Genomic DNA, 24,758 nt, shown 5'->3' with positions numbered 1-24,758 from the left:
CACATAAAGGAGTTACAGATGCTGTATTTAGGAAGATTAGCTAAATCATAGCATAAACTGTAGTTTCTTGAAATTCTATCCCCAAGGCAAAACAAAAATGCTCAGTGGTTGGGGTTTTTTTGTTGTTGCTATTTTCCTACAAAAAAGAAAAAAAAATCTTTAAAATATCTTGCTTATAAAGTGTTCTACCCTCTAAATTATGCTGACTTTTGGCTAGGTACATGCTTTCTGCTGAAGTTCACACCATAACCTGGGACAGCTTAATTTAGGGTAGGTGTCTACTCAGTCAGCTGTAGAGAAGAACAATATAGAAATATCCATTCAAGGCCTTTCATTCCCTGGAAGCCTGAGGAACATTTTGGATATTGCCTTTCAGCACTAAAGCTGGTCAGCTTATGGTAGCATTTTCTCATTTCAGTTTTTTCAGGTCCAAACCACAATGATCCACAAGGGGATTAAAGCATATATTAATGAGCTTTTTAGCCCCTGTAGATTTTTCCTTCTAATTTGCCAGAATTTTATGTACCCCTTTCCTGACCCTAGAAGTGATATTTTCCTCCATCTGGAATGATTGTTTCATGTTAATATGTTGGTTTGAATATAAAATGTAAGAATGTTGGTTAGCACAAAAACTAATGAAGGCTCTGGGGTTTTTAGCTTTTTGGCTTTATTTATTTTTTCCTTAAAGAAACATTACTCATTTGTTCAGGGCAAGAATGTAAGGTTTCAGATGTTATTCATGCAAATCTAATGTAAAACACAAACATAAGGCAATAAATCCATATTTAGGCACCTAAATAAGCAGCCTGATTTGACACATTAGCGTCCTGGTAAAAACCTATGTTTTATTTCCTGACCCCTGTCATCTGAATTCAGTCAGACTTATTAAGAATTCAAACTCCATCTCATAGGAGGGACTGTGTACTAACTGTTATAACCACCATTATTACAATTAGACTGGAAGAAGAATCCTGAGAAGATTAGAATTTGACAAACGGACAACATTTTATTTAGGTCTCTCATCTTGTAAATGACCATTGTAAAATGGAACCATACCTCCCACTGGATGAAAATTCAGCTTGTACAGTTACCCATGCAACTTATCCCAAAGAGGGTCTGGTAGCCAAGTATATTTTTGAGGTCAGAATTTCCTTGTAATGTTCTCTTGCTGAGAATTTCAATTTGTTCCAATTATTTTTAGTTTTTGGGTTTTTTTTATTTGGATGGGGTTTTATGTTTTGTTTTCTTCCTTGTGTTCTACTTATTACAAACTAAAAGAGTGAGTCTTGAGTTAATGTAAATCAGTAATTGTTGGTCCCACTGAATTTTTAACTAAGCAGTTCTGCAAGAACAAGAAGTAAAAAAATACACAAATGGTAAACACGAAAGTGCTGAAGTGGATACCCATATATGGTAAACATATGAGTTAAATACCAAAATATTTGGCAGAAACACATGACAAGAATCCCTGTCCAGAGCCAAGGCCTCATAGACAAAGGGCAGAATTTACCACAAGCTCCCCTATCTCAGCTGCACACAAAGCACGTTTCTTTTTTGGATGCATCTGGACCATCATCCATTATGCATTCCATATGACACACATCTCAATGGGGCTTACTTCACCTGCTTTCATGAAATGAACCTTATTCTTCTTGCTCTCATATAATAAGAACATTTGCTACTGAATATTAAAATGTGTGCAACATGTGGCAGACATCTGTGGTGTGCTGCCGTTGCACTTGACTTGCACAACAAAGTGAGCCATCTCACCTTCCAAAATCAACCCTGCCCCCTTCAAAATACATCTTATTTCACAAACACAGGTGCAAGGCAACACACCTCAGCAAACACTGAACAGTTATGAGCTTCAAAGAGGTTTCTTTTCCGCCGAGTTTTGCTTAGATGTGTCATGAAACAGCACAGGAATCAGTTTTCACTCGGTCTATTCCAGGAGTTTTCAGTAACTTGGGCTTTGGTTTTTCTTTTGTTCTGCTTTCACTCATTCTTTTTTCACCAAAATTTAAAATGACCCCTAAAAATGCAGGTGACTGTTAGTGGAAGGCAGTTTCATGGATCCACACCAGTGTGGTCCATTGGCCAAATCATGGCCATGAATGGATTTTTTAAACTCCAGTGGTGAGAGTGATGTGAAACACATGATCTTCTTTTACAGTAAAAGGGATTTGAATGAATACTTCTTAATTCAGAGTTCCAATGTCTTAAGTGCATGCACAGGCCAATACTTTGCAGCATGTGTTCTTTTAGGAACCAAAGTAAGATAAATAGAATTGAGATCCTTTCCTATTACATGGGTTCCTGAAATCTTTTCGTTATCTTTACCTAATCCACTTTACCATCTGATTCTCACTGCTTCTCTTGAGCATCATTGTCTCATCAAGTTCTGGCTTGCAGATTTGGAAAGTGGAAAATCTGCCTCTGCTCTTAGGCTGCACCCACAGAAGATGTATATGCAAATGTCAAGCCTCTCATGCCCAAATATCAGCATGTGCTGCCTCTGTTCACATAACTTGGAGTAATCACTTGCACCTGTGCCATATGAGTTCAAAACTCAACGTTTCACTCTTATTTATTATCTGGCAATGCATGGACTTGAAATTTTATTTTTTTTAACATCGTTCTAATTGACAATAAGAGCATATTAAAATAAGTTCTCTCCCTCTCTCATCACCTTCTTCAGTGGTATATATTTACAATTGCTTTGCACTTGCCTGGTCACCAACTTGAGGCACAAGAGCCTGAAAAATTCAACGCATTTTGTGCAGAAGCTGAACTTTTGTCTTGTATTAGAAATTTTTCCCCTGATCCGATATTAGTATGTAAATGAAAAAGTATTCAAAATTTGTTCATCTTGCATTAGAATGAGAAAGATCATGAAATAAATTCAAAACAGACAGGATTTTTGGAATAAGTTCAAGTAATTCAAAAGGAAACAAATGAATTTCCAACACATAAGGAACTTCTACAAGCAGGTTATGGGTCATTCCAATCTGGTGTCTGCAGTTCCAGGATAGACAGTTCCAAACTGACTGTTCCAGGATAGCTGCATCTACCACCTGACTGTGACCCTGTGCAATCTCTGTTAGTGCAAGAGAAGGTGATGTTCTGGCTGTTCACAGACAGGAGCAGGAGCCGCTTGTGTGGGTACCATGTGCCACAAGGTCTGTTTCAGTGCCAAAGTCCAATGCCCACAGACACATATGCAGTAAAACACTTATTCCTTGAAAAACACCTGGAGCAATGTCTGACATACATCACTATACTGGCTCTGCAAGGTTTACCACAGTGAGCTCTGTCATGAGTGTTGCAGGCATGGAACTCTTGTAATGAATCATAATTACCATTATTAAATTAATGATTACAGAAATTGAAAGCAACTTTCACTGAAAAGACCTTATTTTAATTCACAATTGGAGCACTTCCACCACCCTTGCAGCACAAAAATACCTTAAAATGGATATAAGTAATCCAGTAATCCTAATCAATCCCTCTCCAAGGGATATTTATGCTGTTTTAGTGGAAAAATGAAAGTTTAGGCTGAGAAGAATTCTGTGTGTAAAGCACTGGCTTTTTGGACCCATTGCTGTTGTTTCTTTGATGGCAGAACTTCAAGGCAAAGTACTTTTATGATTCTTCACAGCTTCACCATATCAAATTAAATATAGAAATATGCATATATTTCCCAGAGGGATGATGAATGCCCCATGAATGTCAATGTTTAAGAGATCTTTGGAAAATGCCCTTAACACTAACTTTTGGTCATCTCTGTAGTTCTTAGGCAGTCAGAACATTGTAGGTGTCCTCCAACTGAAATATTCTATTCTACAGCATATAGGAAAATAATAAATCAATGGAAGCTATATACAGCCAGATCCAAATTCATGCTACAGTAAAATTTAAGATTACCCTAAAAGCATGGTAGAAATCAGAACAAACAGTGAAAAAATTACACAGAAAAGTTATTCTGGTCTAAGCAAACACTGTGTATTTACTTTAAGATACTCTGAGGCTTTTAATGATGTCTGATACCACAGTATTGTCATGAGGGAACCGTTTTCTAAAATCTCCTGCTTGGAATTTCAGGCATCTCCTTGCTGTGTTTTCAGGCGAATCCCAAGTTATTTGTTCCCTAAGGTGCTGTAAACATTTTCACACCTTGTGCTTGTCACAGCATAAGCATGAAAGAACAGTGCTTGGCTCTTTTCCCTTGCCAGCCTGCACTGCCTTTTGCAGTGGCCAGGCCAACTGTGCCCTCACAGCCATAGGCTGTGTTGCCAAGAACTTGTTTTGGTGGCTGTGAGTGGTCACACTCAACCATAGAGCCACAGACCAGCCCCCACATCACTGTTAGATGTCTGTAGTTTGATGGACACAGGTGGGTATAGAACAACGAATGTGTCCTGGCTTCCCTTGGTGTACTTGTGAAGGCTGACCTAGAACAGAAACTAGACAGAGTTAAAGAACAAAGGAGGTATTTATTAGGAGGCCTCAGCAGATCCACCTTGGGCAGCACAAGAGCTCAGCCAGGGTTACACCCAAGACAAATCCAAAATGGTCACCAAAAGGGACAACTGGTCATGGGGTCTCGCACTTTTATAAGTTCTGTCCATTAGGATATTGTCCAATTATAGTTAATACAGTTATATAGTTAATTGTCCAGTTATAGCTTTAGCTTATGAAGTCCCATCCTTCTTTTTTTACTCTCTTCAGTCCACCATTGTTTATGCTCTTGGACCTGAAACTTGGATCATTTGTCTTTGGTCCTCAGCTAGAGAAGGAATTGTTTTGTCTACCTACTCTGTGAAGAGAGCTTACTATCCCCAAATATGAAGCTCAGAACTACACACTAAAGCAGTACAGAATCTGAAATATATAAAAGCTAAAACCTGAGGCATCAAGAGCACTTCTGAGCAGCAGCATCCAGTGATGCCTGGAATAAAACACAGTCTTTCTAAAATAGCTAAAACTCTTTAGGCATCACCAGAGGCATGGGGGAGCTGGTTCAGTGCAAATTCAAACCCCAGCACGCCAGACATCAATCTGCTGCTTTGCTAGGCAAACCCTTATTCCCCCTGCTCTATTAGGATGGTGAAGTATTCAAGGCAAAGTCTTTTACTGGATGTCAATTTACCACCTAAGTTAGTTGAGCAGAATTACAGAATCATAGGATGGCTTGAGTTGGGAGACCATAAAGATCATCCCATTCCAGCTTCCCTGACATGGACAGGGACAGGGGCACCTATTAGAATAGCTTGCTCAGAGCCTCATCCTGGTCTTGAACACTTCCAGGGATGCACCATTCACAGCTTCTCTTGGCAACCTGTTCCAGTGCCTAACCAACATGAAATATTTTTTTCCTATATGGAAATTTATTGATTTTTGTTAAATCAAATAAAGAAGTCTATATAAATGCAGACATTTATATCTAACAGGAGGCATCATGTAGGCAGGGAATTTGTCTAAGTCCTTGTATCACCACATAGCAGAGCTGAGCAAGTCAGGGCAAGCCTTTGCAGGAAAAATTATGTGAATGTTGGAAGTAGCAGAGCCAAGTTAGCACATTGCTGCACCTGAACTAATAGTGCTGGCACCTGAACTAACAGTGCCATGCTGAGGTGATCGCATCCTGATCTGGGCAAAGTTGGATCAGTAGCTCTGCATTATACTTTGTAATGTATCTGTGCCACAGGCTGTCCTTCCTCAGAAAAGTCATCATAACATGGCTGGCTCCAAGCTTTAAAGAGGGGCACTTTGTCTGCTGTTTGGCGAAACAAGGAAGATGCCATCTGTCTGTGCTGCAGGTACAGATGTAGGTGGTGTTCCTCATGCCACACTAGGGAGGAATAGCTTCCCTGAGGACATCAGAGTCAGAGAAATAGGGAAAGTGAGATGTGAATTCAGATGCATTCATTTTTGCCTGTCCCCGCTGATGTGTGCAGAGAGTGAATGATCCTTGGCAGCAGACCAGGATGAAGGATATTGAGATCAAAGGAGTAACCAGCACACTATTCTGTACTTCACAGGATAGTGTGTATTTGGCACAGAAACACCTCTGATAAGCATTAAAAATATCTTTTTAATGGATATTATATTCTCTTGACAGAGACTATTTAGGTTTGAAAGTGACACAAAAGTAATTTATCCTCACGTATAAAAATGCACTCTGGAGATAGAGACATCACATTAATTTTACTTATTCATGTAACACTCTGAAAACTAATCTTGGGTTCCTCCCTCAACACTGTAGAAAGAAAAAATTAATTAACTTGAGTACAAGACAAGGAATTAATCTCCACCTGCTTTACTTTGAGATTCTACTTTCAAAGTAAAAAAACCTAGGTCATCTGCAAACAATCATTTTTTTTTCTACTACAAATAATGCTTCATAATATATTTAATATTTCATTTACTTATTAGCACATTTGTTCATTAATTTCTATTTCACAGCACACTCCACAGTCCATCATGTTTTTAATATCTTCAGTCATCTGACATACAGTGCATAATGCAGCCATGGTTGTACTTTATATTAATGTACTCCCTTTCAACCAGAAGAATCCCAAAGCAGGTTCATAAACTAGCTTCTATAAACCCAATGGTTTAGGACAAATGTAATTGTGAATCCATTATACCTTCATATACATTTTTCCTGTCCTTTTCTAACTGGACATGTGTTGCAGACCTGTCACAATATTGGCCCTTTAATACGTATTTTTCATGCTAATCAGGAAGCTTCTTCTCCTCTTCTTCATTCCGAACTTTCTCCTGGTTACTCCTGGTGTTCTTATCAAAATTATGAAGCATGGAAAAATTTAGCAAGATATTGCAAAGTTAGAAAAACTGACAGTGAAGGCTACAAGAGAGAACATTGTATGCTGTGCTTTCTTTGCAAGACTTAATTGCAACAAAACCAAAACAGAGGCCTGTGTTTGAAAACAGAAGTCCAGAAGTCTTCTTAAAGGAAGCAAATTATACTTCAGAGGTAACAAAGGTAGGAAATTATTGGAATTGCATATCTCCCATGGGGCAAATTTCAAGAGCTATTTACACAGCACTGTGAATTATCTAAGTCTCATGGAGCAGAATGAGAAAACTGCAGTGTAATGTGTTTCCTTGCTTAAAGACAGACAGACCCAAAGCACAAACCAGTACTTTTTGCAAGCTGCAGAAAGAACAGCTCTGTCATGTGGAGAAAAGGCAATTTTGCTTTGAAATGAGATTAGTAAGTGAAGTCAGTGTTACATTCATCTATATTTAAACAATTGAAATAAGTATAGCCCCCATATTTTTTGTACAGGTGTGTTTAAATATGGGACTGCATCCTTGGACAGTACATCATACAAGATATGTTCCCTGAAATGAACATGAATATATTTTGGAGAGCATATTTCTCTTGGACAATATTAATGACAACAAAACTTTTTCATCTATTTTTTCAAGGAAATCAAGCAGAATCATAGAACCATAGAATATACTGAGTTGAAAGGGACCCACAAGAATCATCAAGGTTCAACTCCTGGCCCTGCACAGGACATCCCAAGAATCACAACATGTGTCTGAGTGGGTTGAACAAATGCTTCTTTAACGCCAGAAACAAAACAAAATTTTAGAAAACATTGCCTCTGAAACGGTTTTGGGGAGCTTGAAAATGAGCAGTTCTGATGCAAACTGCCTTCCAGCTCCTCAGGCTCCAAAACCAGGTCACATTTTTTGGTGCTGCCCCTATTTTGTCAGCTCAGTGAGTTGCTGTGCTGCAGTATGGGAGTCTTTGTAGTTTTAAATTATGCTTTCATGAATAATCCTCTCCCAGGGAAGAATAAAGTCTTCAGACTCCCAGAAATACCTCAGTAATATTTAGCAATATCTTTCTGTGTTTCCTGCACTACTATTTAAACAAAAGTCCATCCTTTTTTAGGGAAAGCCAACACTTTCTCTTTCATGGCTACATTTAGAGCCTAAAGGCTTGAAAATTTTAGTCTGGGAGATTTTTGATGAACCATGCAGGCTGGTGGAATTCAGAACTAACCAAAGCTTTCTCTACTTAACTTTTGGACCTTTTCTCTGAAACAATAAGAAGTCATCTAGCAGCTGGTCACACACCTTCCCTTTCCTTTATTAGCATCACCACCAGTAGATATGCTAGATAAAGTTCCTGTCCATGAATTTTGACTGTATTCCTAATGGAACAGGGCTAGGTACAGGATCAGCCAGGTTAATTCCTGTGATTTTCCCTGACATTGAATTCCTAAGGTGCTTCAAGGTACAGCCCTGGATACAATTACTCACAGCTTGGAAATAGCACAAACCAAGCAACAAACCAATTCCCACCCTGGACAGAGGCACCCTCTTCAAGGGGTGTTGTGGACAGGAATGACCCTTTGTCACTTAGCTTCAGGACCAAACAGCAGCTCTGCCTTATTTTTTTAAGAGTATGGATGTCATAGTGGTGAGATGAGGGATCCTACAGAAGTATCCTCCCATACTGCTGTTCAGGTGCTGGGAGCACTCTTCAGCAAACACAGTTGGAAAGCAGGATGAATTAACAGCCAGATGACTGATAGTTCCCACAAATGTTTCATGTTGCAGCTCATATCAATTACCCTGTGAGTCTGATAGATCTTTAGTTGGCAGGTTTTCATCCTCCAATTAAGGTTACATGTATCCATCAGATGTATTTTATTGGTGAATTTGATTCTGTTATTAACCCATGATAGAATTTCCAGGGTCTTCACTTCATATTTTTAGCTCTGATAGGTCCTCAGTTTAATCCACAGAGCATCACAGTGTCACTTTAGTATATTAATCTTCAATAGTTGATCTTATACCACTGTTAATTTCTGAGACAGAGTGTCCTGGGTCTCTAATATTACAAGGATCTGATTTCTCAATAAGCAGATTATGAGAATTTCATATGAATGTTCTAAATTAAATATCACAAAACATTCTCTAATGACAGTTACTTACATGAAGTGATTTTGTTATTTTAGTCACTCTTAAATTAATTCATTGTGTATGAAAATATCCTTTCTACACCAAAAAGCCCTGAAATGCAGGAATGGCATATGTACAGAGTAGGGCTAGGTGAGATTCATCATTCATGAACTGAATTTCATAACATTGAGCAAGGCTCACTGTCTTCTGTGGTATTTCAATAAGACTTGAACCATTGCTTCGAGTCAAACTTGTTCTGTGTTGTTTTTCTGAGCAAAATGGGCTTACATACATCCCCCATTGGTCTGCTGAACCAGCAATTCTAAGAGCAATTAGTATCAGCACAAAGACCCCCACCAAGACATGACACTGAAATTCAGCAAAGGCTGGATAAAATTGCAGCTTGCATTCTTTAAATATTTATACAGTACATCAAAACAAATGAAACTGGAGATTCCATTTCCAGCATGAGCTGCAACATTGCTCGAATGGGGTCTCCAGTGTCATGCCACTTATTTTCATTTCTTTGATGATTTTTTTTATGACACTTCTACTGAATTACTAATCAGGGACAAGGGACAGAGTCATACTGTTTAAAAAGTTCAGTATTCCTAAGAATAAACAGATATCCAGTGAAGCAAGTTAGTGCAAGCTTTAACTCTGAATTATTTTGAGAGCATGAAAATCACTTGCACAGATCAAATTTATCACAGCATGAAAAGATGTGGTTTTATTAAAATTTGTATACTCAAAAAAAAATCCACCTAAGAAAAATATACCTTTTTAAAACAAATTCCTCATTTAATTGATCAGGCCTGAGATACATAGTTTCTCATGGAGGTTAATACTATCTCTGCAGGAAAAAAAAATGAAGTAGATTTTAATAGCAAGAATAATTTATCAGCTACTTTATTTCTCTATTTTGATGCAACATGAATGCAGTAGCAGCTGTAATAGGATTGACTTCCATGTGAGTATGAAATTTCCAAATATTTGATAAAGTATTTAAATAAAAAATAGAATAGTAAAGTTTACTCCTGCCACAGTGCCCTTTTAGAAGCTCTTGAACTTTGTGGTTACACAGAGTCATGGAATCCAATCCAAAGCAATGGTCTGCATGGATAAAGTGCAGCACACACACAAGTTTCTGCTGTTACTACTTTAAATACAGATTTTTTTTCATGGCTCTCTCTTTAGTAAAAGAAATGACAAATTTCTTTTACTAAAGAGAGAACTGAGTATCCAGAATAAGATCTTATCCCAAATGTGAACTCAGTATACAAAATGAAATCCTAAAAAAAGGGCATAATAACATATAATAGACTGCATCCAGGAAAATGGGAATAATACACTTTCTACTGAGGCTGAACAGACCAATAATAGTAGTTTGATAAAACTGAAATATAGAAGAGCCATTTTGGGCCTTAGGCAGTCACATTCAAACAGAAGTAAAATTTCTGGAGAAGTTGTAAACTCTTCATTATTGAGGGTCTCTAACATAGATTAGAAGGACTTCTGTCAGAAGTTACAGAAGTACAACCTTTAAGGCAGGAGAAATGCTGGCAGTTTCTTGAGGCCATTCCCAGATCTGCAATTCTGTAAGCAGTTCTTACAAGAATCAATTGTAATCAATTCTGCTGGTGCTTGGAGGAGGAGATGGGATGCTCTGAGTTTTCATCAGAATGGTGTCTGTAAAGTTCATCCAGCTAAATACTGGAGGAAATGCCATTACCATTTTTCTCATTAAAGAAAGCAACAATCCCAGATCTCTTGGGTTTTTTCTTCAGTTTCTTCATTCAGAAATGTAGTAGTAGAACACTGCCATCCAGCTTTTTGAATAGTGATGATTTTTACAGGAGAGAATACCACAGGACTAAGTCAATAAAACCTTCAGCTGGTCCAGTAAATGGGCTCCAGTAGTGACCAGTAGAAAGATGCCCACAGAGGAACAGAGAGCACATCTGAACCATCATTCCTTGTTTCCTTTTACCTTGCTTCACAAGATTCTACAGACTTTTTCCAGTCCATTAACTTCTTCCACTGTAAAACACCATACTGCCCCATTTTAGAGAAGAGGGACAAGGCAGAAATGATGGTTTGCCTCTTTTAGTCTTTCTCTGGTAGGAATTCAGCATTTTCAATGACAATAAAATCATTAATTGTAGTGAATAAACATACCTTATTAAACATATCTTATTAAACATATCTTATTATGTCTGAAATCTTTGACACTGAGACCCTGCAAGCATGGATGTCATTGTTTCCCTGCAAGGGGAGAGGAGCCTTAGATTATGTCCAATTTCCATAGTTTATCTTCTAAAGAGTAGTTTAGAATTCATTATATGCCAGGAGGATGACTTCCTATCTTATAAATCTTACCAATTCTTCCTATCTTATAAATCTTACCAATCTACCTTACAAATCCCATAGATGAGATATCATGTTTTAAAGCCTGTATTAAAAAATATCAAAATTTTATTCTTTTATGGTGGTGAAAGCAGTTTTTTTCTTGCAACTTTGTTGATAAAGTTACAGTCCACACAAAACTATCCAGAACTGTGTTGAGCCAGAAATAAAATTTCAAATAATCTTCCAAATGAAGTGTATTTTCCCAACGAGGGTGTCTCATGTAAACATGATCTCAGAGCACCAAAATAAAAGCTGTGAACCCCCTGGTGGAACTCAATTCAAGAGTAATTCCCATCAATATGAATTTGTGCTATTCCAGGGACTTAAGAACTAGTGCAGAATTTCTTCAAGCCCACGTTCATTCAGCCATTTAAGCCTGAGTTTCAGAGTTTCAACTTTCAGAAACCTTCCCCTGCAAATTCAGAGCAAAACCAAATCCACCAGCTGAATCTCATCTGTTTATGTATTTATGTATATGTATCATTTATTTATTTATTTATTGGTCCTAGAATAGAAAGGGTATGAAATCCCCTGCCTGCTACTAGATTTTGTTTAACACCATGTGCTTGAGCCAGGTTTACTAAAGAATTGCTAAGATTTGTGTTCTATCCTTCCTCAGTTTATTACAGTAGTGGCCAAAGGCCAGTTCTTTCCTTTTTTCTCCATTTTCTCTCCCTAGCCTCATAGCAGAATATTACAGTGAATTTACAGTGTCTCCCTCTGCCCATGATCTGAGCATGCTCATGAAGTTTTCAGCTCTCAAGTTCCTGAAGAAAATTCTGATTTGGCACAGCTTCAATTTCTACTTTTAAACACAAACACTATCTTCCTTGCCTTGGCACTCTCCTTGTTTTTTCTGTCAGCCTTTTCCCCTCCCTTCCTCCTTGCTATGTCTGCCTTCCCCCTATCTCTCACTCAGCTCCTCAGTGAATAAAGCTAACACTCTTAGAAATATCCATGTTTATACGGTGATTGTCTTAGCTTAGAGCAGTGCTACTGGGCAACATCATAAATGTTACAGGGCACTGTTAAACAATCCATATCTTGCTCTTTCCTAAACTTGTATGTGTTTCTCTCATTTGGAAAATTGTTTTACTCCCTGTCAATGTTTCCAGTTGTTCTAATTTCGTAGGTTTGGAATGATGCTGCTTAAAGCTTTGCCTCACTATTGCACTGATTTTAGGGAAACTTTTGAATTCGAGACTGAGCACTGCAATTTCCAGCAATGATAAAGTACTTCTGTGTGACCTAAAGTTTTCTGTGGTAACTAGGTGTTCAGAAGAAACATCTGCATCAACACCAGGAACACCAGTGCAGACAGACCAGGAGCTGCTGAATGATCCCTGAGGCAGCTCCACTCCCAACATCGAGCATTCTGCACTACGTGCCCAAGCTCCCAAGGAGCTCTGAATGCATCTCTTGCATCTCTTGGGTACTAATGGAGAGGAGAAAATGATGTAACTGAACTTTGCCAACCTGTTACACAAAAGTCCTGACAGAAGGAGGCTGTTTTATACCTTCTCAGCCTTTCTTAAGTGTACATGAGCATGCATGGTTAACTCTCACCTAGTGAAAGAGGAATACTGCTGTCCTTGTGTAAGGAATCCTGGTAAATGCCTACTAAAATTAAGGCTGGGAGAAACTGCTGCTCTGATGGTTTCTGTGGTAGTTTTGCAATTGATCTCAACTGCATGGGGATTTTCTTCTTTGGAAGACAAATGAGGTCTGTGGAAAGTTCTCTGAAGGTGACAGACATTTTATGGACAAAATAGAACTTGCACACCATATTTGGGCTTTTCAAATATTTTTCTGACATGTGTACTAATTTACTAGATTAAACTGCATAAAAAATAAATCTGCTTATATACATACTTATGTAACTTTTTTAATAGAGTATTACCACATATTAAATTACAAAGACAGCCTTCTTGTGTTGTTTTTGTTTTTTTTTTTTTTTTTCCTTAGGGGCTACATCTACTATTTATGATGGTTTCTTTCATTCACATTTGTGTTTTGTGACTTTCACAGGATCAACTACTTGCTGCATTCATTGTGATTCATGTGCAAAGGAAAGCATATTCATATTAAGCATATAATAAGAGCCCTGGAACATTAGTTTACATTTTGCTGGCAGTCACAGTGGCTTTGGCAACAGATTTTAGATGACCTTGACATTCACATCTAAAACATATGCAATAGCCAGCCTCAGCTTTCACCCAGCCATTGCGCTTCTAAAACAGTGAACATAAGATAAAGATCTGTTGTGGTTCTCTTCTCAGCTCTGCATAACATTTCATAAATAGGTCATTTTTAGCATGTTTATATAAATTGATTCCCCTTCTGGGAATGCTCAGCTGTGATAAACAGTTTTTTCCAATTAATTTGCTTTGGGTTTGGTTTTTGTTTTTTTTTTAATAGTTAGGGATTACTATTACAGTGAAAAAATATTTTAAATGTAACTATCTGCTAAGTCAAGAAATTTATTTTCTGTCTGTAAGTGACAGATGAACTGCAAACGCCTGCTCCTGTTCAGTTTTAAATCAATATATCAGTCTTTATTCATGTGGACATCACTTTTATGACAACACAGAGCAAAATGAAGATCTAGTGGGCAGCACAGTGCTCACTACCATGAGCCATTTTAGCCATAAAGAATGAATGATTGAGGCCAATGAGACTTTTTTGGTTTCTAATCCGTGAGTTTGACACAATTGATCTTGTCATATTTGCTTTAGAAGTCATTCTGTTGGCTTACAGACTTGTGCATTCCTTCAGACACCAGCCATTCTTTTAATTCTCATTAATAACCTATTTTATTTGATTTTGTTAAGTCCATTTCTAGAAACAATTTTCATGGAAAGTCATGCAATTGGTGAATCAGTCATCCAATAACCTTCATCAGCAATGAAGATGTAAGAAATGGTAAGAAAGCATCACACAGGACACAGTGGACTTCTAAGTTTTCAGCCATTATTACTCATCTTGATGATCATATCTTTCTTCAGAATACTTAACAGAAAGATGGTGAGAAACCTTGTGCCTTGACTCCTATTTTATCATATCATTGAAGCTTGAGGGGAGAGACAGAGGCTCTGAGTGAGTCTAGCTCTGCTGCTCAGTTTGTGGTAGGTTAGATCTGACAGCAGATGGAATCCCTGAGACATGTCAATTTAATTTTAGGTTGTGTGTCAAATGCACATGTTGCCAATTACAGCAGTGTATGATGTCTTTCTAGGGAGGAGGTCTTTCTCTCTCCCACTGGGTGAACATTCTAAGGATAAATTTTGCAGAAGTTTTTTTAAATCTGGGCTCAGTCATGTTTTAACAGCCCACATGAATAGGGGAATATCATTCAAAGATTATTTCTGACTCTCCAGAAAGAAGAGATGCCTCTCCCTCTACTTTCTTATCCAGTCTCTTAGCACTAAAACTCCCAGAAACAAAGCAAAACCTCCAGGTTTCAGATGGACTTCAACATTCATGTGGTTGTACACTTTTGATCAAGACAGGAACTTCAAAATTCATTTGCCAGAGTCCCAGGACCACATATAGGAGGAAGAAAAAATCCGTAAATGGGCTCTCAAATGAGTATTCAGACCCAGATTGGTGCTATCTATCTCCTTGTGGAGAAAAATACAGAAGAGACAGGAAACTAACATTAGTGTCCAAGTCAATTTACTGTCAAATGCAGGACAGCTTCTGACAGCACTTTTCCCTGGGAAGGAGGAGGCAGTGACATTTCCCTTATCCAAGTCTTCTAGCCCTTGGATGTAGTGAAAGGAACTCTGCCTAGCAGAGTGAGGCAAATCCTTTGCCAGAGAAACTGTGGTGATTATTGAACTGCTGGGTAATTTTTTCTTTGAGCAAATATCATCCCTATTGTTGGTTCTCTGTTCTAAAAATACCTGGCCTGTTTTCCTCTCTATCTTCTGGAAGCCTCCTCTCCCTCTCACTGCATTGGCCTGTCTCCACAACCACACCAAACCATCACAGCACAGGACTCCAAATGAAGCTTCCACCAGACTTCCTTTTATCAGGAGGGTATAAAAAGCATTGCTCTTTTTCCTAAGGAATACATTCATGATACAACAGCTATAATTCCCAATTTTAAACATTGTCCCCCTGACATCACAAAAGGTTGAAATTATTGCATCCGTAAGATTGGTAGTTTTTTAACAACGTGTGAAATAAGATGTTTTTGTTGTATAAACAAAGACTTTAAGTGTTCATTTTAACTGTGTATTCATAAGTCTCAGAGTCAAGAGACCCATCCCTGAGCCACTTCACAGGCTGGCACTTTTGTAGCTTCAGAAGCATGTTATCTAAAGAGCCAACAGCCATGAGCAGTTTGGATGTTACCCTTAAGGCAATACAGGACACTGAAGCTGGGCTTTCTAGAGCTCAAACTTACCATTCAACCTTTGCAATAGCAAGAAATAATAAACTTATATGTGCGACATATAACTCATGCCAGCCTACTCAGACATCGTGTCAACAGAACACCTATAAAAAATTAAGTAGAACAATTTCTATTTGCATATAATGTAGATGAAAATGTCAAAATATTTAAGTAGAAGTATTTTATCCTCCTCCTCAAACTGATTTTTGCAACAAAAGCTCAAGTGTGGACATTGACTCAAAAATAGATTCTGAGACATTCCAACTTGACTGTATGTTGTGGTGTGATGTAATAGCCTGTCTCAGTATCGCAGTTCCTTCCCCAGGTGTGCCAATACCCTCTCCCTTCCCCTCCCTTGCCCCCTTGCTGAGTGCTGTCTGTCAATCTTGGCATTCCAGCAAGGGTATCGAGTGATTGGCAGAGTTCAAAAGATGCCTCTCAGCCCTGGGGACATTGGGCCATCCCGGTGCCATTTGCCCCCTGAGACTCCCCCCTTACCTGGTTGGTGGGACCCCTACCCCTGCCCTCCCCCTCTCCCTGGGGTTAAAAGACGCAGCAGCCACGCGGTTCGTGGTTCTGTTGGAGCTGTTGCTGCATTCAGAGGCCTGTGTGCCTGGAATAAAGCTCTGGATCAAAACCCTCCAGCAGAACCCGACTCCTTTTCCTTCACCTCGCCTTGAAGCCTCTCTGCCAGAGGTAAACCTGAGCTCCTGCTTGCCTGGACTGGTCCCATGCACCCAGCTGCAGCATCCAGCCAGCCAAAGGTGTCTCTGAGGTGAAACCACCACAGCTGCCGCCTCTGGTCAAGCAGCAAGGGCCAGACGAGCCCAGGCACGTTCCATCCGGCTATATTGGGATTAAAACTGTAAACCCTTCAGCATGATCATGATTTTTGTTTCTGGATACGTGGATATTTGTTTGACCCTGGCAAGACACTACTCTGTGTCTGGAATTAAAGAAAAATAAAATAAGACATCTGGCTTCTGATTCACTGGCATGAGAGGAGCAGCCAAGTGCCATCCAGCCACCATATGAGTACAGTGAGTTAAGCTTCACCTCTGTTGGAAAGTCTTACTCTAAACACTACTCCTTCTCCTGCCAGATGACCCCTTTCTGCAAGTTCCCAAATTTCACAAGAAAAAGGGCAAGATGCAAACTGTGTTCAAGTCCAACTTGAATCTGACCCAGTTGGAATAAGAGAAGAGAATAAACTGCCACCCACAAACAGTTTGCAAGCAGGAAATAAAATTCAATTGTTTTATTTATGTATATTTATTTCTTTATAAGTATCTTCATTGTGTATTACCAGAGGATGAGTGTCTGGGTGTTAGGCTGGGGAAAACACTGCAATTCATTTTGTATAGAAATATCCTTTTGCTGGTTTTGTTAATTAATATCATCAAGCCACAACTTCCTTGAATTTTGCTGGCATAATGAATTCAGACACCAGATTTAAAGGAGTCATATATGAATATTCATGGAACCCAGAACTGCAAAAATATTAATTGGAAATATTATTCACACATCTAATCAGGAAAAAGGAATATTGCCAGGCAGCCAGTCTGGCCAGTGACAGTTTGAAAAGCAAATATTGGCTGTCCACACACAATTTATGTAGCAAAGATCATTTGGACAACATAAACACTAAAATACTCTCATATAGTAAATATTTGTTCATTAATTTGACTAATTTTGTATTATGCTTTAAACAAACATTCTGACTACATTTTTATTTTCTCCAATTTTGCCAAACTTCTGTTACAGATGGCTGCATCTAAGTTATGGACTTAAACACAAAGCCACATACTATGTGGCTTCATATGCTGCACACACACAAGCATCAGTGCTAAGTAAGAAGAGTGTCTGGTTTGATTTAAGTGTTTTGATTCATTTTCTACTTCATCCTAGATCACAAATGCTGTTGATTTTTGTCTCTTCAAGACATGCTATCTAAAACATTGATGTCACACGGTGAATATAGGATGGTTGAGTTGTCACTGTGAAATGTTTCCATGACAAAGAGATTTAAAGAATACAGGAAAAAGTTCTCAAATTGAAATATTACGAGGTGGTCTATACCATAAAGTGATCAGACAAACCTTTGGTACAACTAACTCACAATTTTAAAGCCAATGCCCATTTTGTAGCAAATTTCCTTTTGGCAGATCAATCCTCACTTCACATCAGCAGAAAAGGTGGAAGAGTTAAACCTAAGATTACCTTCCTCAATTAGCTTGTCAGCATTTTGAAGGCTTAATCATTCCCAAGATCCAAAAAGTCTTGAAACTTTTCCTGAAATAGCTGAGAAAAACTATAAGCTCTACCATCTACACAAGTTCCCCACAGGTCAAGAATGGTACATAAAAGCAGCCAAGGAGCCATGCATGTGCCTATTCTTACATGTATGTTCAGACACAAATTACTGCCCTCAGCAATGCCAAACTCAAGAGTAGTTCATATTCTCAACAGGATTTGGTAGCTCTTGCTTCTGAGAGCAACAACATAAAAAACCCCAAAAATGAATAAATACTATTTTGGAAATAGAGAGCCAGACTCAGTATGTCTTAACCACCTTTCATTGTCCAATTTATTATTTTTTCAATCAAAAGTACAAGTTATAAATTCAAGATATGCTGTTTTAAAAGTCCTTTTTATGCCTATAAGACTAGGCAGAAGAAGTACTACAGTATTCTAGATAGTGTTGAAATATCACCATAAAGTGAATAATTTCATCCTAAATATATTTAAGCTATATTTCTACATGTTTTTACATTTCTGCAATGCATTTTTTGTTTATATAAATATGCCCATTTTTCTTGCAAAGAACATTTGAACTTTTTGTAAACTGTTCACTTTCAATCTGTTATGTAAAACTTTTTACCTGTGTTCCAAGAAGTTATTCTGCAATAAGTTTTTGAATCCAGATCAGGAAAACAGCCTTTTTAAGGATTAAACTGATTTATAGCTTTATTAATTCAAATGCATTTATTTGCATTTTTTCCTTGTTGTATACCTTGACAGCAAAAACTGAAAATAAGAGAGGGACATGGAGTTCCCCATGGAGATCTCCACCTACCACATGAGAAATAAAATACTACTACATGAAGCTATCATCAGTTCTTGGTCCACTGAGATTTTTGATAACCAGTTTAACAGTTAATAAACTTTCCTTCCACAAAGGGACAGCACTTGGAGAAAACAGCATCTCAGAACTTTCTGTAGATTTTACAATGTTTCACTATTGAAGTTTACTGAAGAGTACAAGCAAATACATCAGTATTGTAATGGAGAGCCTGATACAAAACTTTCCACATCTCAGGCTGACCTCCCAGTCTTTTATCAGCATAAAATTCAAATGTAGGAACTTAAAATTCAGTTTACATGACTTCTCTTACCCTGGCTAGAAAAGGGCTAAGTGCTATTCTGTGGTACTGCAGCTTGCTTTCTCCATAGCTGGATTTTCATTACTGCAGTTGCTACATTGACTCATACGGCTCAGTGTCTGAATTAGAATTGGAGCCAAAGACAGAGCTGCTGTGCCACAGCTCCCTCTGCAAAGCAGCAAATGATGCTGAATGCTTGGACATTTTAGCATTAGTGAATCTATGGCATTCATTTATTAGCATAACAAGACTGTGCTGCTGACCTAGTTTGCTCGTTAAATTAATGGAAGTTGGAGAAACTAAAAAAGAAAATCCTAGAGGGGTTTCATTTCTGTGCCTACTTGGTTGGATCAGTAATTCCTTTTATTTTCATTTCTTTTCTCCTGGCTGTATAACCAGATGAATTTGTTTTAGATTATTTTCCTATTAACAAAAATTTCCCAGAGGTTCGTGGTATTTGCGTTCAGCTATTTCAGTAGCAGATATAACATTGCACTGGATACACCATCTACTGAAACAATGAAGTTGTAAGGAAATCAGACACATGTTCCCTACAGATGTTTGACCTAAAGCATATTGGAGTTGCCAAATCCACCTTTGAGTCACACTCTTCTCCATCTGGAGATCTACAAACACTGGTCCAAATGCAAGGAGTGATTTATAAACTGGGTACTCTACTGAAACCAACAATCATGAACTTAAGTTCCAAAATCAATGCTGTGAATGCTAAACACTTGCAGCCAACAAAGACTTTAGTTGGGACTTTCTGGCACTTTGTATCTCTGAAAATTGGGACACCATGAGTTTGGTGCTTGTATGTTAATTTTAGAAGTTTGGCTTTGGAATTCTGACTTTCAAATCCCTGTTCACACCTCCAGGTTTAGTCAAGCCTCTCTTGATCTTTTTCTTCCATATTGTCCACAGTGGCAGGACATTTCTGCTTCTTTGTTTGGCCATGGAATTGCCCAGAAGAGGGACTTGTTCTCTCATTCACCATTCAGTCCCTTCTGATGCATCTCATTGCTGCTCTCACAGGAGTGCCAGTGGTAATGAGAGCTTTGTCCTTATGATCAGCTTTATCTGTGCTCATTCTACTTTTGCAAGATTGCTGTTGAAGGGAATTTGGTAAATCTCCTGCACCCCAGGAGAACAGGACAGTATATTCCATCCACCCAGGGATAAAATGCCTGTCTTGCTAAAATCATGATAACTGTATAAAAGATATTTCTCCCAAACTCAGAAGAAAAAAAATCCCCACCTGGTAAGGAATACGAGACGTCAGTAAACAAGACCAAAAGTCTGAAACTATATTTAAGACTTAAACTCTGTGCCAGAGGAAAAGAGAAGGAGACTTTGTGGATGACAGTTTCTGAGTAAAAGGCACGAATCACTGAGTCCTTCTTGCTGGCTGTTTTATACTGAGTGAAATCTTTGCAGGAACTTAGTGTTGTTTCCATAATGTGATAATCAAGCTGTTACCAGTTCAGTGGAAAGGTTGTGTTCCAGAATATCAACAACTCTATCTGGTTTCCCCTTCTGTTCTCTCCAGTGGAGGGAATTACTTTTGTTACCCTTCATATGGTTTATATGCTTGATTAGGTACATTGGAAATCTAAGGAACTGGACCATTCATTTAAACACTGAGGTGCAGAAAAAAGGGAGTTTGGTGAAAACACTGTGTCTCTGTGAATTTTGTTCCTTCTCCATTTTGAAAATCTAGTTTTCATTTTTGCAGCACTTTGACATAGACTTATTAATCCATTGAGGGAAATAAACAGCTGGAAATAAACATTTCCCAACTGCTGGAGAGACACTAACTGTTTCCTAAGTCATATCCAAGTGGTCACCAAATAAAAGCATAAGGGAAAACCAATTCTTGGCCTGGATCTAAGTCTGTGCTAATGAAGAAATCAACAGTAGAGGGCTGGGTGAGTCATCCTTCTTTAAGTATCATCAAATATCCAGATTCTTAATTATTTATTGGTTGCTATGACCAGCAGCCAACACTCTGCTCAGAGTTGTTCAGGGCAGCCTTCACCACACAGTCTAAATTTGACATACCAGAAGTATCCAGCAATTCACGGGATGTTCAGTAGACACCCAGCAATACACTTAAGGGGTGGTGAAAGCCAGAGATGTTTGTAAAGTGTTAGAGAAGTAATTTTCCAAGCAAAGTGCATTTTAAGGAGGAACACAAAAATAAGTACACAATAGGCACCAAATGAATTAACTGGCAGTTCAAAGAGAAGTCATGGAAAGTGGCACATTCTTGATGGTCTGTGATTTCTCCTTCTGCCACAGATGATGTTATCTTTTGTCCCTTTCAAGAACAGTTACATAAACCCAGTTTCTTTTGTGCAAAGAGATAGGGAAAAGAACCTATCTTACCTAGGGAAAAGCCAGCCTGTAGCCAATATAGTTTCACTCATAATACAAAATTTCTCATCTGAAGTGAAAAAAAACCATCTTGGGAAAAAATAAAGAATTTTGTTAAATTTCAGATCAAACCATTCCAAAACAAAAATAAAAGTGTAGAATTAGCTGTCCTATCACCATGCTCAGTTACAACGAAATGCAACTCACAAGCAAAAATACATCCTCAAGCCCTCATGACAGTGTGGCCAGCTACAGCAACCCCTGAGCAGGTCCCAGTGAGACCAGCTGAACGTCAGACTGGAAGAGGCACCAGCATGAGGCTGCAGGTGCTCTCTGCATGCAGCAGAGACATCCAGGAAGGAGGAAAACATGCAGAACAGAGGTGGCTGTGCCTGGAACACTGAGGTGGCCTCAGAAGTGTGTGTAAGTTTGGGAAGAAACATGGGGAATTGTTATTCTTGAGATTTGAGAGTTCGACTAATATGAGATGGAAGAGCCTGAAGAGAGACTTTTCCTGGGAGGAGGAAGAGTCCCACGGCCCTGTGCAGCTGTGTATTGCTGACATCCTGCTTTGTTCTCTGCCATGCAGTGACGTCCTCCCTCTGGATGTGTGTCTGTCCAGCCTTGAGGGCTATGGCAGATGAGGGAGGACAGTAGGGTCAGGAACACACTCATTGAGATGAAGCTATTCCCAAAATAGCACACAGACCTCTCCTACGTCATATAACTTTAGATGAGATCTGCTTTTACCTATTTTTATATTTTCTAACTGGGAAGGTTTCTCCTCCTCTCTTCTCTGAAAATGTACCTGAGACTTCTTTTTTTTTAGCCTAGTACTGAACTCCTGGAGAATGAATAGATAAAAAGCAAGCCTCTAAAGAAATTCCAAGACATATATAAACTGAAATATCTTTACATGCATTTGGAAGAAAGCCATGTTGTGTCTGGACAATCCTTGAAAGGATAAAAAAATTGTTAAATAGATTAATCATTCACTCATAAAATGTGATTTGAGCAGCTCCAGTTTGAAACCAAAAGGCCAGAAAGAGAAACGGTGTCATGATGAGAGAAGGCTGGAAATTATGAGGTTGTTTGAAACAAGTGAAGAAAGCAAGACCACGAAGAGATGAATTCAGAGACTTACAAAAAGAAAGATTTGTAGTGAATTTTGTTCTGGAAGACTTACTTGAGCTTGATGAAGAAAAAAAGGTCAGATTGAAATAGAGTCATCAGATCCAGTGATGTGGGAAATAAAAATAAAGTTCCAGCAGCATGTAGGCAAAGTAAAATGGACCTGAATAAAAGGCAGAAACACAGATTAATATGGGCAGGACATGAATTCTATCAAGACTGAGGAAGAAAAAAGATGAGAAAAAGAAGTATTAGAAATGTGAATTTTAAAAAATCAATATTACCTGAGAAATAAAGAGTGAAGAAGGAAAAAAACCCAAAAACTATCAAGTCTCTAGTACAAGTTGATATATCCTGTTGAAAAGCTAGTAACACTTTCTTTTTTCCTCTCTCCTAAATGACATAGACTAATAGTGACAGAAGACAAAGTGGTAAAATAAAACTTATGAAAATTAAAAGTAGACAAAAAAGTGATAGTTGGTCTCAATAGTATGGGTTTTGTGGCAGCAGCAAAATCATTATTAATTCACAGCTTCAGCTATAAAACTAGAATAGCTCTGTTTGATTCAGTCAAGTTGATGTAAAAGAGATGACAAGCCCATAATCTCAGATTTCTTTATTACACACAAATAATGTAAAAAATATTGAAAATTAAATGTGACTTCCATCACTCAAAGATCTAACAAAGACAGAAGGCACATTAGAAATCAGGAAAAGAGGCATGACATTCATCCCTTGGGAAACAGCTGAGGTCCCTCATATGACCAGAACACTTCTTCTTCTACTCAAACTTAGCAATACAGTTCTCTAGATGTTCAAATTTACTGTTCCTTACAAGATGCAATAAGAAAACAAAATGAACTGACCTTGCAAATAATTTAAGTGATTAGTGGTGACAAACTCTGTAGACAAACTTTTCGTAATCACTGATCAGATTGTTGGTTTATTTTTCAAAAGCCACTGAGTCAGGAACTATAATGCTACTATAAACTTTTGTGTATGTTTGGTGCAATGTCAGACTCCAGTAAAGCATAGGAGTAAGGTGTAAGGGGAGTTAGCACCAGCAGCCAAGTCACAGGTGGAGGACAGAATGCCCCTTTTTAGTGATTTACCACATTCTCATCAGGTGTAACTGGTAGCCCCAGAGAGCAGCATAGAGGGAAACGTGAACTGGAAGGGGCCATTGACTTGTTTTTGCACAGTCAAAACTTTGCACAGTTTGGAAGGGGCAGAGACATTTGGGCATGACAGGGACCCTGGAAAAGCCAGGTCTGATAAAGGGCAGAGGGAACAGCCCGATACAGCCCCGTGCTGAAGCCACTGCTTTGCTCACAGGCCTCCTGCTGGTGCTCCTGCCTGCCCTCTGCATGGACACGGGTCTGCTGGGGATCAGTAGGACCTGCACTTAGCCTGTGGACAAATGTAGAGCTCCATCAAAAGCTGGGAACATTTCACAGCAGCTAGGCTACTGTTTCTTTGAAGTTCTGCTAGATGCTGAGCACACTTCAGCCACTCCTTGGGTTTAAATAAGGTAAACTTGACTGTGCAAAAACAAGTCAATGGCTTTGCTTGTGTCTCCCAGACTGAGAAGTGATTCTTCCTGAGGGAAGGGAAGCTTCATTCACTGCTGCAGCTCTCTGAGCAGTTAAATATGCATATGGCCAAACTTGGTCCTTGTAAAACCCAATTGACTTCATTCAAAAAACTCCTATATAGATGACTGATGTCATTGGAGTCCCACCAGGGATGAATTTGGCCCATGCCACTCCTCCTGTGTAGTCACTGGATAGGAATGTAGAGAAGAAAAGCATACTGGGCTCTAGGACTCCATCTCTCAACAAAACTGCCAGGGCTGGAAAAGAATTACACGTGAATATAAATTTGTCATCCACAGCCCATTAGATCACCCAGATCAGCCCCTGCTTTCAGTTGCCCTCAGACAAATTGGAGTTTCTCCTTTCACTGCTGAGGGTTGAGCAGGAATTTCTACATGAGTGTGCCAAGTCTCCTGGGACCAAAATCAGCAGCATTACCCCCAATTTACAGATGAAGAAACCGAAAGAGGGAGCCTAAGTTACTTCAGCTTACATGTGGTGACAGAGGTAGAGAAG

At 38.7% G+C, this 24,758-nt stretch overlaps 1 long non-coding RNA gene across 2 annotated transcripts in view; it reads right to left on the bottom strand.

Annotated features, from left to right (window-relative positions):
* LOC139596227 (uncharacterized) overlaps positions 1 to 24,758 on the bottom strand; it is a 34,489-nt gene that overhangs the window by 7,070 nt on the left and 2,661 nt on the right. The window lies entirely within an intron of this gene.

The sequence above is a fragment of the Agelaius tricolor genome, unplaced genomic scaffold (genome assembly GCF_023055355.1).
Source record: "Agelaius tricolor isolate 1412-34295 unplaced genomic scaffold, bAgeTri1.0.p SCAF_1, whole genome shotgun sequence".
Lineage (NCBI taxonomy): Eukaryota > Metazoa > Chordata > Aves > Passeriformes > Icteridae > Agelaius > Agelaius tricolor.
The sequence above is the reverse complement of the archived record's forward strand: the minus strand, read 5'-3'. Positions and strand labels throughout refer to the sequence as shown.